We start from the raw sequence: 20,151 nt of genomic DNA, 5'->3' as shown, positions 1-20,151 counted from the left end.
TGGCACAAAAACAGAAACATAGATCAATGGAACAAGATAGAAAGCCCAGAGATTAACCCACGCACCTATGGTCAACTAATCTATGACAAAGGAGGCAAAGATATACAATGGAGAAAAGACAGTCTCTTCAATAAGTGGTGCTGGGAAAACTGGACAGCTACATGTAAAAGAATGAAATTAGAATACTCCCTAACACCATACACAAAAATAAACTCAAAATGGATTAGAGACCTAAATATAAGACTGGACACTATAAAACTCTTAGAGGAAAACATAGGAAGAACACTCTTTGACATAAATCACAGCAAGATCTTTTTTGATCCACCTCCTAGAGTAATGGAAATAAAAACAAAAATAAACAAATGGGACCTAATGAAACTTCAAAGCCTTTGCACAGCAAAGGAAACCATAAACAAGACGAAAAGACAACCCTCAGAATGGGAGAAAATATTTGCAAATGAATCAACGGACAAAGGATTAATCTCCAAAATATATAAACAGCTCATTCAGCTCAATATCAAAGAAACAAACACCCCAATCCAAAAATGGGCAGAAGACCTAAATAGACATTTCTCCAAAGAAGACATACAGATGGCCACGAAGCACATGAAAAGATGCTCAACATCACTAATTATTAGAGAAATGCAAATCAAAACTACAATGAGGTATCACCTCACTCCTGTTAGAATGGGCATCATCAGAAAATCTACAAACAACAAATGCTGGAGAGGGTGTGGTGAAAAGGGAACCCTCTTGCACTGTTGGTGGGAATGTAAATTGATACAGCCACTATGGAGAACAATATGGAGGTTCCTTAAAAAACTAAAAATAGAATTACCATATGACCCAGCAATCCCACTACTGGGCATATACCCAGAGAAAACCGTAATTCAAAAAGACACATGCACCCGAATGTTCATTGCAGCACTATTTACAATAGCCAGGTCATGGAAGCAACCTAAATGCCCATCAACAGACGAATGGATAAAGAAGATGTGGTACATATATACAATGGAATATTACTCAGCCATAAAAAGGAACGAAATTGAGTCATTTGTTGAGACGTGGATGGATCTAGAGACTGTCATACAGAGTGAAGTAAGTCAGAAAGAGAAAAACAAATATCGTCTATTAAAGCATGTATGCGGAACCTAGAAAAATGGTACAGATGAGCCAGTTTGCAGGGCAGAAGTTGAGACACAGATGTAGAGAATGGACATATGGACACCAAGGGGGGAAAACTGCGGTGAGGTGGGGATGGTGGTGTGCTGAATTGGGCGATTGGGATTGACATGTATACACTGATGTGTATAAAACTGATGCCTAATAAGAACCTGCAGTATAAAAAAACAAACAACTAATACTAAACTTTCATTGGGTTATTTGTATGGAAACATGTTAATATAAATGTTTCAGACATTACATGAAATTTCTAAAAATCTTATATTTGTATTTGTATGGAAATATGTATGGAAATATGTTAATATAAATGTTTCAGACATTACATGAAATTTCTAAAAATCATATTTGTATTTGTATGGAAATATGTATGGAAATATGTTAATATAAATGTTTCAGACATTACATGAAATTTCTAAAAATCTTATATTTGTACTTGTATGGAAATATGTATGGAAATATGTTAATATAAATGTTTCAGACATTACATGAAATTTCTAAAAATCTTAGATGTTCTGGTATAATGTTATAAGTAATAATCCTAGTTATTACTTTAAAATGTGTATCTCAGAAATAACTAATTTTCTTGTCAACTGCATTATTATGAACTGTCATCAAATCTTTAACCATGGTCATTTTTAAGTCTTTTGTCATTTACAGACAGTTCTGGGTGTACTCTGGTGATTTTGCAAATATGTTCCTATAAAAGGGTTTCATCTTCAAGAAATACATGGAAAAGACTCTGACAAGTACAGGTTTCTGGTAACGGACTGTACTGCTGAACTGAATGAATAAGCATTTTCAGAACTCTAATGAAAAACTGATGAACTCATAAAAGTGCTAACAAAAGATCAAGATGAAAAAAAAAATTAATTACATGGGACTGAGTGAACTGATGAGGATGAGTATAATTTTTGTGACTTTCTGTCTGAATTTAAAAAAAAAAAAAAAAAATTCCACAAGGACTCAGAGGCAAAGAATATACAAATCAATTTTCACTGCAAAGTAAAGGAGCTGTTACAGTGGAGGATTACTGGACTGAATGTCAATACTATGACATAGTATGAGTGTGTTTCATGTTTGGTAATTGCAATCATTGTTGCTTTTGTTGTGGTCATCCATGTACAATGCTTGGTGTCAGTCGATTTATCTCTTGTAAAAATAAAATACAGTGTGTGTGTGTGTGAAAAAAAAAAAAAAAAAGAGTTCTGGAGCATTGTGATGATAAGGGTATGGAGCATTGTGATTACAGGGGACCAGGAGCATTGTGATTACATGGGCAGTGAATATTGTGATGACAGGGGTTCATGGAGCACTGTGATGACAAGTGTCATGGAACATTGTGATGACAGGGTTCATGGAGCATTGTGATGAGAGGGGCCTTGGAGCATTATGATGATAGGCGTCATGGGGTATTGTGATGAGAGTGGTCATAGAACATTAGAACATTGTGATGAAAGGGATCATGGAGCAATGTGATAAAAAAAAAAAAAAAAAAAAAGAACTACCATATGACCCAACAATCCCACTACTGGGCATATACCCTGAGAAAACCATAATTCAAAAAGAGTCATGTAGGGCTTCCCTGGTGGCGCAGTGGTTGAGAATCTACCTGCCAATGCAGGGGACACGGGTTCGAGCCCTGGTCTGGGAAGATCCCACATGCCACGGAGCAAATAGTCCCGTGAGCCACAACTACTGAGCCTGCGTATCTGAGCCTGTGCTCCACAACAAGAGAGGCCGCGATAGTGAGAGGCCCGCGCACCGCGATGAAGAGTGGCCCCCACTTGCCGCAACTAGAGAAAGCCCTCGCACAGAAACGAAGACCCAACACAGCCAAAAATAAATAAATAAATTAATTAATTAAAAAAAAAAAAAAAAAAAAAGAGTCATGTACCAAAATGTTCATTGCAGCTCTATTTACAATAGCCAGGACATGGAAGCAACCTAAGTGTCCATCATCGGATGAATGGATAAAGAAGATGTGGCACATATATACAATGGAATATTACTCAGCCATAAAAAGGAACGAAATTGAGGTATTTGTAGTGAGGTGGATGGAGTTAGAGTCTGTCATACAGAGTGAAGTAAGTCAGAAAGAGAAAAACAAATACAGTATGCTAACACATATATATGGAATCTAAGGAAAAAAAAAAAAGGTCATGAAGAACCTAGTGGCAAGACAGGAATAAAGACACAGACCTACTAGAGAATGGACTTGAGGATATGGGGAGGGGGTGGGGTGAGATGTGACAGGGTAAGAGAGTGTCATGGACATATATACACTACCAAATGTAAAATAGATAGCTAGTGGGAAGCAGCCGCATAGCACAGGGAGATGAGTTCGGTGCTTTGTGACCACCTAGAGGGGTGGGATAGGGAGGGTGGGAGGGAGGGAGATGCAAGAGGGAAGAGATATGGGAACATATTGTATATGTATAACTGATTCACTTTGTTATAAAGCAGAAGCTAACACACCATTGTAAGGCAATTATACTTCAATAAAGATGTTTAAAAAAATAAATAAATAAATAAATAAATAAAAAGGTACTTTGTTTTATGTAAAAAAAAACAAAAAAAAGAGAAACAAGTTGTATAATAACAATAATAACAATAATATTAATACTTTGGCTGAATGGGATTAAGAACTACAAATACTGTTAACGTTTTTCCTATGTATACATCATAAAACACATGAAACCATTTTTGGGCTCACAAATGGATATGCAGTACGTTCTCTGAAAAGGCTCTTTAGAAGTTTAAATGAATAAATAAGAAAACATCAGAGTGGAATTAAAAAAGAAATGCTTAATGCAAAATGGCCCCCCAGAAGAGTATTATATTCTTAAAAGGTACCACAAAGATATACTAAGTCTACTTATGACATCTTAAAATATTTTGACTAGTTTATCCTACTAGGTAGAATAAACTCTAATTTTATGAGCCTGGTTCACTGTCATTCAATACACTGAAAAGCATGTTGGATATAAAATAGCACAGTCTTAACAGAAAAACAAATACCGTATGCTAACACATATATATGGAATCTAAAAAAAAAAAAAAAAGGTTCTGACGAACCTAGGGGCAGGACAGGAATAAAGACGCAGACATAGAGAATGGACTTGAGGACACGGAGAGGGGGAAGGGTAAGCTGGGACGAAGTGAGAGAGTGGCATGGACATATATACACTACCAAACGTAAAATAGATAGCTAGTGGGAAGCAGCCGCATAGCACAGGGAGATCAGCTCGGTGCTTTGTGTCCACCTAGAGGGGTGGGATAGGGAGGGTGGGAGGGAGATGCAAGAGGGAGGAGATATGGGGATATATGCATACGTATAGCTGATTCACTTTGTTATACAGCAGAAACTAACAACATTGTAAAGCAATTATACTCCAATAAAGATGTTAAAAATAAAAGTAAATTAAATTAAAAGATAGCACAGTCTTTTTAAAAGGGTAAGTTCCATGAATACTTTGTAAAAATCACCCATTCACTTAATATATTTACTGAGCATTTAATAAGGACAGAAACATCTTTAAACACCAAAGAAATTGGCTTCAAATCGTGGATTTAGGAAATTGCCAGGCACAGGAAGGGAATTTCAAGTGGGTGATGTTTTGATAACCCCTCCAGTGGGTTACCTACCTCAACCCCTAATGCAGCCACTTATTCGTTTATAACCAAAAATTGAGGTCCTACCCGATGTCAGGCACAGGGGCATGGGGTGAAAGTGCAGTGGGAGATTGGACATGGAAGGACATATGGTCACAACAGCGGGGCTCAGAGGTAGAGGACAGAGTGGTGGGGAGCTGGGGGACACCACGGAGGTGCTGTTAGGGACACTGAGCCCCCCAGAGTGCTGAGGGTGTGGGCAGAGCAGGAGCCGCCAGATTGGAGGTACATCCTGTTCTAAGGCCCTGAGGCTAGAGAAAGTCAGGAGCATTTAAAAGGCATCAGAGAAACTTTTTATATGCTGTTTTTAGGAATTGTAACAAATCATCTTGATGTGACAAGAATGACACTATTTAACAAACGTCAATAGGAACAGGTCACCTGGGGATGCTAACGTGTAGAAAGACAGTACAAACCATAAACAAAATTTCCTTTACACTCATTCAGGGTTTTCTTTGGAAATTTTCCTTCTTTATCCCTGCTGCTTCCTTCCTTCCTTCTCCCTCCCTCCCTTTCTCTTTCTTTCTTTCTGTCTGTCTGTCTGTTGGGGAGAAACAATATTCAATTGTTAACTAGTGGTAAATATATCATATACATCATACACTGTACAAAGAGAAATTTTGGATTAGGAACAAGAATAATGACTCTTTCACTTTGAAATACCCAGATCAAAAGTAACACAGAGCCAGCACAAAGGCATGTAATAGTGATTATTATAATACAAACAACCTTTCTGATATTAAAATAAAAGGGGGACTCAAAACCTTTACTAAGTTATCTCCCTCACAATATTACACCAAAACCAATTTCTTTTTAAGCTTAGTTCGAAGATGACATTTATTTAATTAAAAACAAATGGTAATATGTGAAATACTGGAGTGGAATGAATTTTTGTCCTATCGATGATTGCATTTCAGTGTATGAAAGGTTGATCTTTTTCATAGATTTTCTGCAATAACTATCTAATTTACATAAATTTCCTTAGAAACAATTGCTCTGTTTATGTTTACATCATTCTGATCTTAAAAGTGAATTTCAGTAATGTTTAAATGAGCATGTTTTCATTATAGCTTTTTTCAAGAAAAAAATGAAAGCTTTTCAACACATTTATTTGAATTCTTGCCTATAACTTTAAGCATTTCCTGCCAATTCTTGGGGTATTGTTTCGTGTGCCACTTGTTTTGCTCTTTGAATTAATAATTCCATTCTAGATCTATGAAATGATGCATATTAAAAGCATAAACTTCATATGGTAGATAACCTAATATTAATAGTGTATTCTCTTAATTTTAGGTCTTTAGAACATTGTCATTAAATTGAACATGGAGTGGTTACATATACTTTAAATTTGTCTAATTTCCTAAATGCTAATACAAGTATTTAAGAACAATTTACAGAAATAGCACATAAATTCTTGAAATAAAATGTAACTTGTTCCAGGAACTCAATGCTAAAAGCAAACTGCTTCCTGTTGTGTGTCAGGGAGGCTCAGGGAAGCAACATCATTTCTATTTTGAGAAAAAACGGGTAATGAAGACTATTAGAGAGATGCTCCCCTTCACTGATTAATGATGTGCTGGGACAAAAATAATATGATATTGGGCTCTGGTTACCTACCCACTGCCCCAACAATTTTTTTTTTTTTTTTCACTTGGGACACAGGTAAGTTGCCTCAGTATTTGGAATCCTTCTGTGGTTATCTGAAACTCCATTTAGTTTTCAAATCTTTGAAACACACAAACAGTTAGCAGGTATTCTCTTTACCAACCACCCCTGGGTAACCGTATTTTTCCTTCTTTGCAAAGAAGAATAAATCATGAATCAGTCCCTTTGGGATCTCCCACTGTAAGAAAAAGGCAGTGCTGACGTGGTAAAGCGGATAAGAGGAAAAACAGTGCTGTTTTTTTTTTTAACAGTGTGGGCTTTTCAAACAAGTGCAAATAACTGCAAACTTTATTAGATTAATCCTCTTAACATCCTTATGAAAAAGCATCAGTGAATACCTTGAGTTCCCAATATACAGTAGAACTAGGGAGTAAAATCACACAGCATAAAATAACATTCCCAGATGGGCCATAAAATGTTAACTTCTTTAGAGAAACGATGTCATATGAATCTAAAATATGAAAATAAAATTTCCAAGTAGGAGCCTGTTTTGACTGTGTAATCTAAAAGAACGGCCATAATTCCAAACTCATAAGAGCAAAACCAAGTCACAGGGTGCTCATCTTGAACAATACCCCCCTAATCATCAAGTTTTATTCAGCAGTGAGTGTATGCTCATCCATGTGCCCCCAGAAATAAGATATGTTATGGACATACGTGCCTGACATTTTATAGTTTATCTGTAAATACTTTCATTGGCACCGTTTGATTTGATAATGCGAGACTGGTCTAAGGTAGCAGTTTACAGTTTGGGGTCTGGACCCAGGATATTTAAGATCAAATCCCCCTCGGATACATATGAGCCATGGGATGTTGTGTACGTTCTCTGTTACCTCATCTATAGGACGGGGATGGTTCTAATGTCCACCTCATGGGATTACTGAGAGGATTAAAAGTATTAGTAATCAGCTCGGTGCCCAGCATGAAGCAAGTGCTCCATGAACGTGGACTCGTTGTTGTTGTTGTTCATTTGTTAAGACTCCAGGACAGGCTTTTCTGTACACAAGGCTGCCTCTGACCTACAGAAATTCCTTGAGGCAGTGCAGACAACACTAACACACGTGAAGCAGAAGTAAGGGCCCAAACTCGGCATAGTTAGCAGTTTTCAACACCTGTGTCTTGTGCTCATCACTGTGGCTGGAGATGCTTGGAGAGGAGAAAACAAAGGATGGAAGAGCGATAGCCTTCACAAAATGAGCGACGCTGCAGACATACATGTGGTCTGTACACAGTGGGGAGAAGATGGCAGATTCGTGGCAAGGAAGTACAACATGATGGGAGAACAGAACAAATGAGAACGGTGCATCCAGGGGCTGGAGGAGAGAGGGGCCATGAAGCAGACCTTGAGAGAAACAAGTGGAAGATTTTTATTCCATGTGGTCAAAGATGTTCAAAGACGGCTGTTTTGCAGTTGTGTCCACAGGGGAGCAAAACACTTACAGTGACCTTTTGGAAATGCAGTGACTCTTTATCTACACACAAGAGGCAGACTCTAAGATAGTTCATGAAATTGAACTTGTGTCTAGTCAAAATCAGCCTGGAATCGACAGCGAGACAGTGAAATACAACATGATCAACAAGGAGCATAGGAGGTCTGAATTTTCCTTCTCAGGCTCACTAGGGTGTATGCTCAGAGTAAAATGATCGTGTTATTTAAATCTTTAAAATAAATGCACTATTTACGGGCTTCCCTGGTGGCGCAGTGGTTGAGAATCTGCCTGCTAATGCAGGGGACACGGGTTCAAGCCCTGGTCTGGGAAGATCCCACGTGCCGCGGAGCAACTAGGCCCGTGAGCCACAACTGCTGAGCCTGTGCGTCTGGAGCCTGTGCTCCACAACAAGAGAGGCCGCGATAGTGAGAGGCCCACGCACCGCGATGAAGAGTGGCCCCCGCTTGCCACAACTAGAGAAAGCCCTCACAGAGACGAGGACCCAACACAGCCAAAAATAATAATAAATTAATTAATTTAAAAAAACAAAATAAATGCACTATTTATTCTCTCTCTTTTCCTCTCCATCTCTCTCGAACTTAAATATATGTATAAATGTCAGGAGTCCACTTTATTTGTCTGGCAGCGGAATTAAGGAAAGAGTAGACGTGAGCAGGCCTAGTGTCCACAGAACTGTGGGTGCCGAGGGCCAGAGCCAGCAGCGCCCTTGGGAGAGGAGGGGGAGGGGAGCTGAGCTAGATCAGCCAACAACCCTGTACCCTAAACACAGAGAAAGGGGTAAGTAACAAAGATCTTTAAAAAGAATAAAGAAGGCTTTCTCCAAGAGCCTAAGTGTTGATACTATCCGCAGACACAGGAAATTCGGAGAAGAGAACATATTTGTCAAAGGCGAGGCTCAGACATTCAGTCTGGGAGAAGCCAAGTCTGACTTTACTATGAAATCCTTAAGCAGATGTTTTCTGGAAGCAGTTATGGGACATGTGGCTAAGACTCCACAAAAAGGATAGGATTCAGACATGTCTTTCATAGCCATTGAGACAAATGCTTTGTTCAAACTTCACTGACGCTGATTGTAAGTCTCCAGCAATCAGATGGGTCAGCGAATCAAAGTTTGTATCTCAAAATTAAAATGTTTGTCTTTATACAAAGAAAGGTTTTCCACTCCAGTTCCATGTCAATCACATAATCAATTCTCCTCCCAAACCCTGTTAGTTTGGACAAAATGGAAACTGGTAAGAAAGCACAGATGACTTAGTATTACTCATGTGTAGGATTTGTAAAATATCTTATGGGAATCATGTTGATGGTGGGTCAACAGCACTGATTTTTTCCTATGAGGAAAAACCAAGTAGGGTAGGAAATATGGATTTTCACCTGCCTTGTATTATTTTATTGGCCACTATACCATTTCAATGAAAATGGAAAAATCAGGACCATTTTCTCTCTTTTCCATTATACGAAGAATGGCTGAATCTTCATCTCATCACAGTGTTGAGTACAGATTTCTAATTAAGATGTCCAGATTCACACTGAAAATAGGGAGCACATCCTAGCACCATTAGAACTATCCACAAAGCTATGGAGAGAGTCAGGATTAAAGCTGGCAAGAGTGCGTCATGAAGGCAACACACCATACGCTCTGAAGACTAAATTTCCACAACTAAAATTCCACGAAAATATTTTATTTTATCAGGATTTTGTCTATCTATGCATCAAAGAATTCAATGTATTTTTAAAAGATTCCTTTCCTGTTTGTGTTTATTTGGGATATTTATAATATATACATACACACATGCATATATATACACACACACACATACGTATGTGTATACAGATATATATGCATACGTGTGTGTGTGTGTGTGTGTGTGTGTGTGTGTAAAGCTACCCATGTGACTGATTTTTCTTTTATTTTACTTTTTTATTTTATTTTATTTTATTTTTTTGGCCATGCCACATGGCTTGCGGGAATCTTAATTCCCCAACCAGGGATCGAACCCTGGCCCCTGGCAGTGAGAGCACCAAGTCCTAACCACTGGACCGCCAGGGAATTCCCTGACTGATTTTTAAATGACATCCAAGGAACATATACAATCTAAAGGGTTAACAATCCTTATAACAAGAATTTTCTACTTGGTTTGAAATTTAACATCCTGAATATTAATCAATATATTTAAAATTACTACTACAATATTAGGTTTTAGTGTCTCCTTTACTTTTGTATTGTTTTGACCAAATAAAATATAATCTGTTAGGAAAATAATCAGTATCTTGGTTCTTTGTTATCCAACTTAATTTTAATCAAATAATTGACTCGACAGGGTTCTAAATAACCCCTGGGTAAAACACGAAAAAATGCACTTAAATAAGATAAACACAAAGACAAGTCTCAGGGTGTGTAGAACCAAGGCTATAGATCTTACCTAAAATGAATTAAAGTAAGCACTAAAGTACAGCGAGGTATTTATCTAAGGCAGCAGCTTGAAATCTGAAATGTCCCTCAGAGCAACCCTAGAAATGGTTTGAAGATTAGACAGAGATTCTGTTTCTCACCCATTTATGAAGTCAGTGTTAGGTTTCCGAGGGTTTGGTTTTTGTCTTTGTTTTATCCAACATACTAGAGAGAGCTCCTCCTTCTATTCCTTATGCTTCTTTCTTTAGCATCATTCTATTCACCCCTCTCTCTCAAGCTCATGAGAACTGATGTGAAGAATATGCCTCAAAAACCATTAAATGATGTCAATGTAAATATCTGTCTATTTAAAAGTACATGTTGGTGCTCCTTCAGTAATGCAGACACTGAAATTCAAATGACAGAGAAGGTTAGCAGGTACCCCGCAGAAGGACGACCTGAAAATTCACGAAGCATTCAATATTTTTGTCAAATATATTTCAACAAAAATAAAGTGCATATTCAATAGAATATCTGTTGAGAGAATGAATAGATGTCCAGGTGAAAAAACTTACTGGAAATCCCAAGCCCCAGTTTCCTCTAGGGAAAATGGAAGTAACAATAGCACCCTCCCTACCTCATGGCAAATTTTCTGTGATGCCAAGGAGGTGTAGGCATGAAAACTTTTTGTAAAATCTCAGGTATGATCTAGTTACTCCATGAACATTTCAGGGATCATAATTGGCAGTAATAATCAGCTTTTAAAACTCTCTTAGGATTTTTATTTCATCAGATTGAATAGTTAAAAATTTTATAAAATTCTAGTTTTATGATCCTTTGTTTATATCTAGTATTTTTCTCAAGACATAGTAAGGTACTGATTTTTTTTTTTTAAAGCAAAAACTGATTCACTTACATATTTTCCTAAAATTGTATCAGGTGCTTTACTTAGAAGGAATGTGTTTCAATCAGGCCAGGCCCAGGTCAACTGCTGAAGGCCGTGAAAATAGCACAGGCACCCTGCTGTCCTCTATATGCTCTCTTTTAGGTTTATTCTCATTTCTTAGCGAACCATGGCCCTTCCTGTCAGGAACAATAACTTGCTCATAAATAAACTGAAATTAATGCAGTGATGACAGTAAGATGATTATTATTATTACTATTATTTTTTTTGGCACCTCAACCTAAAAGATGGGGCTTGGGAAGATAAATAGCTTTACACAGAGGACTAGATTTTAAACCATGGTTTCAACAAAGTAAGAGCAGTAGAGAAGAGACCATTTGCTGCATCAGCCTTTGTCCAAACCTCACCATATACACACCATTGTCTAACAATGTTGGATTGTATCTCCCACACCTCAGAAGATGAAGCTTGCCATTTTAAATGGGGTGCTGTGACACATTGCTAGTTTGTACAGGATGCTATATTCCAACCTTGGGCATTCACAAAGCATTTCGACTATTATTTTCTGGTGTTTTTGAAATCGTAAAGTTTTGTTTTATATATACTCAACGAAGTTTTCAGTTTGTATAAATGATTTCATCATGGTATCTGGTATCAATCACACCAGAAAGTTTATGATGATACATTTTTAGTTTCATTGTATTTTCAATGAGAATGAAACTATAATAATTCAACAACAAAAACACAATTGGTTAAATAAAACCTGAAGAAAAAAAAAAAGAAAGAAAACTTTTTCCACTTTCTAAGTATATTATTCCAAAAGGGTTGAGGTAGTTTTAGAGGCTTTTCAAGTATCTTTTTTTTTTCAAATCTTGTCATCTAGAATAAAATTTTTCTAAGGACAAGGTTTCTTACAATGTTTGTAGAAACTGACAGAAAAGAGCCTGATGTGTTCATAAGATTTTTATAACGTTTGTAAGATTTAAAAAATTCAAACTTTATATATAAACGAAAGGATTCCAAACCATAACTCAAGAAACAGACGGAGAATCTTAAGGTCTTCCCAATAGCTCTTGGACCCAAGGACTGACCAATGATTATCTTCCCCATTTTAAATGTCATGTGTGTCAACACTTAGAATATGCTCCTACATCTGGTTACCACATCTCACAAGGAATAAGAAAACTTCAGTTTGGGAGACCAATGTTAAATACTCAGAAATGCGCAAGACAATTGCTAAATATAGTCATTATAATAAGTGATTAAATTATGTAAACAAAATTAAAACAATTATATTAAAAATAGAGGTAATAACTACTCAGATCACATAAATTCCTAATTATTTTACTGTATTTGGCATTTCTCTGCACTCCTGAGGTTTCTGTCTGGTGGAAATATTACACAAGAGAGGACTACTGCATATCTCTTCCCAGTGCCATGTCCAGTGACACTATGTGGATAGCCAGGAATTGGTCAACATGGAAGTGTTTAGACCAAGTAGATTAGAAAATGCTATAAATTGAGCTCTTCCCCCCAGTGAACTGGTTGTGAACCATTTATCAGCACACCACTGAGCACAAGAGATCTAGAGAAAGCCCCCACTCCATTTCCATAATCAACACCGCCTTTTCTGTGGCAGTGCTCATATGTGCATGTCAGCATTCTTCTAAATTGGGGGGCATTTCAACAAGGTGTCAAAGGATTATTTTAAGTTGAAAGAAAAATAAAATATTTTTAAAGCACTTTTTTGAATATCGTTTTTGTGCCTTGTCTTTCTTCTACTGAAAACATTTTCATACTCTTTTACTTTAATACCTATAATTATTTTGTGAGGTTGTCATCCTTTTTCCTCATGTGGAAACTGAGACAAAGAAGTTTAATAATTTACCAAGGCCCTACGACTAGTAAATTAGATTCACACCCAGGACTTCAGACTTCCAATTTATTTATTTATTTTAATTAATTAATTTATTTATTTATATTTTTGGCTGTGTTGGGTCTTTGTTTCTGTGTGAGGGCTTTCTCTAGTTGCGGCAAGCAGGGACCACTCTTCATCGCGGTGCGCGGGCCTCTCACTATCGCGGCCTCTCTTGTTGCGGAGCACAGGCTCCAGACGCGCAGGCTCAGTAGTTGTGGCTCACGGGCCTAGTTGCTCCGCGGCATGTGGGATCTTCCCAGACCAGGGCTCGAACCCGTGTCCCCTGCATTGGCAGGCAGATTCTCAACCACTGTGCCACCAGGAAAGCCCCCCTGTTTTTTTTTCAAATAAATTATACCTGCTGTGCTTAGCTTGATATCAAAATATTTTGCCCCAAATTTTAAGATGTAAAGGATATTCATTAATTTTAAGCTGGCAGTTTGCTTATTTTTATTTGATGCTATTTATTGACTTAAAATGTGACAGTATTAGGATACTATGTTTTAGAAAATTTAGAAAAATGTAAAGTTTTGGTTCCACATAAGCAAAAACCATGACCTACCCTCATGTGAACACATTCAAATTAACAGGTTAAAGCCACATGTATAAAGTTTATCCTATTTAAATTTAATGATGGCTTATTATAAATATGGAAATAAGCAACTTTATATATTTTTCTTCTGAATAACTCTCTAATAGTTAACATTCTTATTTAGATGTAGATTTTGGAATTTTTCCTTTCTTGCCAAATGATGTGCATATATTCTAGCTTCTTTATATGCCATCCAAAATCAGACTGCACTATCCTATTCCTTTATTTTGATCTCTCTTGAACCCAGTTTCAGATAATGACATAGAAGGTAAATACAGTCATAACATTACTGCAGCTGGGCAGACTCAGCCTCATTCTGAATGACATAGATCATATTCCAAACTGGCTCTAGGATTCCCATCAAAGCATTTATTATATTCACCATTGCTACATATTTTATGCAGTTCCAAATTCTTTATTTGGATTCATAACAATGTGGAGAAGAACTTGGCCAAATTTTACCCTTAAACTATCTTTGGATAAAGTGCAGTAAGCAAGGTCATTTTGGAACCAACAATTCTAGATTTGGACAAATTTCACTTAAAAAGATCAACATATGGTGGGAATGTAAATTGGTGTAGCTGCAACAGAAAAAACCAGTATGGAGGTTCCTCAAAAATATAAAAATAGAACCACATGATCCAGCAATCCCAATTCTGGGTTCACATCCAAAGGAAATGAAATTGCTATCTTGAATAAATCTGCACTCCCGTGTTCACTGCAGCATTATTCACAAGAACCAAGACATGGAAATGAATGGATAAAGAAAATGTGAGGATGTGATGTGCAGCATGGTGACTGTAGTTAATAACACTGTATTGTATATTTGAAAGTTGCTAAGAGAATAGATCTTTAAAGTTCTCATCACAAAAATAGTGGTAATTTTGTGAGGTGATGGAGGTGTTAACATTATTGTGGGAATCATTTCGCAATACACACCTGCATCAAATCATCACCTCGCACACCTTAAACTTATACAACATTATGTGTCAATTACTTCTCAATAAATCTGGGAAAAAAAAGAAGGATCAACATAATTCAAGCCTGCTTTTTGAAGTAAAAATAAGAGATCTATTCATTATAAATTAATTTACTAGGTTCATTATAGAAAATATGTGAGTGGATTTTGGGAGCCTGTATTTTGATGACATTTTTTACAGGAACATTTAAGTTGACTGATAAGATCTGATTCCAAGCTTGATAAGTGAAGCCATTATTCTTATTTTCTACCTAAAAGAGTGGCTACAAAATAAAGTTGTCTCAGGGCCAGTTTCTCTCACTATGTTGAATTTAATGACTCAGCAGTCTAATTGTCCTTTCTACGGTAGAAATCCCTTAAAACTGTTCTACACATCATTACATTATCATCTGATGCTAAGCTTGGGCTTGTTTCTATAAAATCAGGGTACCGCTCATCCATCTGAGTTCTGGGTTTCATGGATAATGACAGTGGCTTGGAATACTCTCTGGAAAGGCACTAGTAGAAGATCTGTCTTTCACAGGTAGCAATGTGACCTCAGGGAAGGGCCTCAAAGTCCCTAAACTTAGTTTTACTTTTGCAAAATGGGAGGTGAGACCACATAAATTACTAGATCAGCTTCTGGCATGGTTCCTTCTATTTGGTGGTCTAGCAAGGGATTTCTAAAGGAAGTGTCTTTTCCATATCCTTGTATAAATTTATTCAAATGTATGAAGAGTGTAATTGTTGAAATGTGGGTGAGGGGATAAAGAATTATATTGAAGCACATTACAATATAAAATATCCATTATGAATCCAATAAAATACAGGATCCCATTCAGATTTAAAGCTATGACTACAAATGTGACCTAGTCACGCTTCTCTCCTTGAAGTACCTGTGCAGTGTTGGGGACCTCACATCCTGGTGTGTCCGGGAACTGTCCCAATTTAGACCTGCTGTTGTTGTGTCTAGCTTAGCATTTATACCAGACCAAAAAGAGTCCCAGTTTGGACAATCAAGTATATGGTTACCCTGTATACGGCAGATGAAGAAACTGTCACCGGCTGTCACCTGCTCACAGTTTGGATAAGACTGGAGAGAGCAAATGTCTATTTCTCTACTATCACAGCGTATGGAGAACAGGGTAGCCATATCTAAAGGGAAATCAATTCTGTTTCTAATTTAAGTCTATGAAGCTTAATTTACCTTCCAAATAAGTTATGAAAGTAGGGACATTATTGAGAAAGCTATAAAAATTGAGGCTTATTTACAATAGGCAATTGTTTCCATTTTTATTTTCTCTACTTTTCTTGCAGATATTCTCTGTGTAAATGCTATTTTTCTTCTGGCTTAAATAGACTGGTTTCTTAGGTAACCCTTTGAGGAGTTCAGCCAGTACCCAGAATTGTTTACCTGCTAGTTTGCTGTGAAAGCCACATGCTGGGCTGGTGGCACCTTCAGCCCTGCCACTCTAATTAACAGCTGATGGCCTTTGGAAACAAACAGCTATTTGGAAAACAGCAGGGCCTTGAGTTACGGTAAAGTCCAACCTGTAAAAACACTTGACCTCTGCTTCACTTAAGACTCTCCCAGAGAGGAAGAGATGGCGTGGTTTTGGCAGTCCACCTTGGTCCTCCATCTGCCAGGACTGGGGTCTCCATTACCATGGTGATGAGAGATCACTGTACCTTGGAGTCAGTTTCGTTCCCCACCTTCTACTAATCCCTGTTCCTCCTTTTCTGTTTGTTCTCCTTGCTTATCTAAACTTTAAAACTTCTGCCTTTTATATCTCAAAACTTTTAGTATAACCCAAATGGATTTCCTTGCTCATTGAATCTGCTTCTTGCTGTTTATAAAGATGTTCAGTGTGCTGGAACCACTGAACATTGAATCCGTTGAACTGTTTTGAAGTATTTGCAGCACCTTTATATTGAGATATAATAAAAGGACATGAAAATGCCAGGCATAAATTGAGCACAATAAATATTTGTTATATGAATAAGTCGGTGAACACAACAGTACATTTTTATCCAAAATCACAAATATTGTCTCTTTTATTTTGAAATGGAATATAACAGAAACGTAAAGCACTAATTTTAAATGTGGTAAGCCTTAAAATTCATTTTTTAAAATGCCATTAGAAAGATTGATCATCCAGTGATATTTATAAAAAAGGGATAATGTATTGTAGAGAGGTATTTGGCATTCAGATATCAGACCTGGGATCTACTACGGGAACTTGAGTACGTTACCCCAGCCTTTGTTCTTTAATGTAAAATGGGCATAGTAATCCCTGCTTAGAAGGATTGTAAAAAATTACTCTTTGTAATATGTGTAAAACTTTCTTACAATGCATGTGCCTAATAAATATTAGCACCTATTTATAATTATTATATGCAAAATGAAATATTGGTAAAAAAAACTGCTTGAGAAAAATTAATTCTAGATTTCCCAGTGAACCGAAAACTAGTGTACACTCCTGCAAGATTTCTCTAGGCCACTCAGAATTTCTCTTTCCTCTTCAATTTAATTTAAAAAAATTACATTTTAAAAGCTCTGGGTGAAACTGTGGCATGATGCAAATTCTGACATGCTGTAAAGAATGAAGATTACTGCAAAGCTGCAGTCATCAAGCCATTGTGATACTGCTAAAATAGACAAATAGAGGAATACAACAGAATAGAAAGCCTAGAAATAGACCCAAACAAATATTACAGTCAACTGATCTTTGTTTGACAAAGGAGCAAAGGCAATACAATGGAGAAAAGACTAACTTTTCCACAGAGGGTGCTGGAATAAATGGACATCCACATGCAAAATAATTAAACAGATTTCACATTCTTCACAAAATTTACTTAAAATGGACCATAGACCTCACTGTAAAGTGCAAAACTACACAACTCTTATAAGGTAACAGGAAACAATCTAAATGACCTTGAGTTTGGCAATGACTTTTTAAATACAGCAGCAAAAGAATAATATGTAAAAAATTGAGAAGTTGGACTTCATTAAAATTAAAAAGTTCTGCTCTGTGACATGTCAAGAGCATAAGAAACCAAGCCACATATGGGGAGAAAATATTTGCAAATGGCACATCTGATAAAGAACTATTATCAAAACATACAAAGAACTCTTAAAACTCAACTATAAGAAAACAAAAAACTCAAGTAAAATGGGTGAAAGACCTAGACAGACACCTCACCAAAGAAAATATACAGAGGACAAACAGGCATATGGAAAGATGCTCCACATCATAAGTCATTGGGGGAATGTGAATTAAACAAGATACCACATACATCTATTAAAATGGTAAAAATCCAAAACACTGACAACACCAAATGCTGGTGAGTATGTGGAGCAATGGGAACTCTCATTCATTGTTGGTGGGAATGCAAAATGGTGCAGCCACTTTGGAAGACAGTTTGGTGGTTTCTTAACAAAACTAAACATACTTTTATCATACGACCCAGCAGTTATGATCCTTGGTGTTTACCCAAAGGAGCTGAAAGCTTATGTCCACACAAAAACCTGCACATGGATGTTTATAGCAGCTTTATTCATAATTGTGAAAACTTAAAAGTAATGAGGATGTTATAAAATGTCAACAGTAGGTACTGACCCACACTATACATAATATTTTACATTGTGGGGCTGTGGCTAAATGGAGTTCTTGCATTAGGAAACAAAATGATAATAAACTTAGAACACAAATCTCAAATTTGCTAGCTTTGGACAAAATACTGGAAAGCACTTTGCACTGCATGTGGGTAAATCATTACAATTGTGTTGAGGGGTTTTCCACTAGCAGGGCAGCCCAGTGGCTGTGTAAGTCAGCGAGGGGACATGTTCCAAATAGGTTTTTTGTAATCAAATACCTGTAAGTTAACTACCATTTGCAACATTCAATATTAACTAGACTTGATTTAAGGTTATCCCATGATAACATCACTGCCACTCTCAAAATATTACTTTATTTGGTTTTGTTAAGAGATGATCACTTGGTTTAAAATAGGTATGAGGCAGTTACAGTGATTTAAAAAAAGACTAAAGAGAGTATGTAACTTGAATACTGTCAGAAGGAATCTGAATCTATAACTTATGTGGCTTCAAGATCAAGCGCTTTCCATTGTGGAAACACACTCTGAGGTTATCTTCAATTCATTGTTCTTTCATTTCTCTGGGATGGTCGTCTTCACTAAGTTTATGAGATAGGATGCCTGGGTTCCAATCTCATTATTAGCAGAGCTGTAACTTACAATTTTCATCGGACCTCAAATCAACTTTGCAATTCATTATGCAACTCGCTGAGAGAGGTATGATGAATAACTGCTACATCTGGTGGCTCCTATTTTAGCTATTTATTATCTGAATATTGTACTAAATTGTTTCTCCTTACTTTAAATGTTTATACCCTTTACATTTCAGTGCCCAGGGGCAAAATCCCGCACAGCCTGCCTCTGAGACTTCACCAACACCACCGTGATTTTACATCCTCACTCACCTCCAGGCACGGGCTCCCACATCCCCAAAGGGAGAGATTCAGATCAAATGCTCTTTATGGAGCTTGTCAGCTCAAATATACCTCATCTGACCTAGAGCTGCCCGACATTTACACTCGAATAAAGATTGCTTAGAATGAACTTTCTTGAGGAAACCATGGGGAGTCTGACTGATGTCCATATGCCTTCTACTGTCGGATACTCTGATCCCTGTCGACCCAAATATGTACTGCAAAAATACTGCAGCTAGATATCAGTATTTTTTCTTTGGAAAAATTTCAATATTCTGATGGTGCTTTGGTTTTTATATCTTAAACTATGTGCTCTCGTTTTCCATGTGATTAACTTGAATATACCTTCTTTATCAATAAAAGTATAATAAATATTAATATTGATATACTCTAAAGAAGGTTAACAATATTAAAATTCTCGACGATCAAATACCCATTTATTGTATATGTAGACTATGTTAGATAGGTAGATAAATAGATGACATATCAATAGATAGGTAGATGACCTATAGATAGATGATAGATGACACAGAGACACATGACAGTAGATAGCAGACAGACAGATAAATGAGTTATATATAGATAATAGATATTGGTAGATATAGTGACCCACTCTGTGCCAGGTACCATGCTATGGTGAGTAAAATTGGGCAGGCAGTCAAAAAATCAATACTACTTAACAAATGTTTATTATGTGACAGGCATATTATGTTCTGGGTATACAGCCAAGTACAAGGTAAGGCCTCTTATCAAAGAGCTTATATTCTTGCAGAAAAAGAAAAATGGTTAAGTAAATGTTTTCAAATTACTGACAGAAGATACATAAATGATAAGACCAGGATAATGTGGAACATTATTTTTCTTAAGATTGTGAAGTGAGCTAACTCAGCAAGGGTGTTTAGGGAA

The 20,151-nt window shown here is 36.8% G+C and overlaps 1 protein-coding gene and 1 non-coding gene across 2 annotated transcripts in view; one reads left to right on the top strand and one right to left on the bottom strand.

Annotated features, from left to right (window-relative positions):
• Positions 1-20,151, bottom strand: part of CSMD1 (CUB and Sushi multiple domains 1) — a 1,821,295-nt gene that overhangs the window by 565,575 nt on the left and 1,235,569 nt on the right. The gene's annotated exons all lie outside the window — the stretch shown is intronic.
• Positions 10,749-10,850, top strand: LOC132356769 (U6 spliceosomal RNA). Its single transcript, XR_009500046.1, has one exon. It is a non-coding gene; the product is annotated as a U6 spliceosomal RNA (small nuclear RNA).

The sequence above is a fragment of the Balaenoptera ricei genome, chromosome 21, assembly GCF_028023285.1.
Source record: "Balaenoptera ricei isolate mBalRic1 chromosome 21, mBalRic1.hap2, whole genome shotgun sequence".
Lineage (NCBI taxonomy): Eukaryota > Metazoa > Chordata > Mammalia > Artiodactyla > Balaenopteridae > Balaenoptera > Balaenoptera ricei.
The sequence above is the reverse complement of the archived record's forward strand: the minus strand, read 5'-3'. Positions and strand labels throughout refer to the sequence as shown.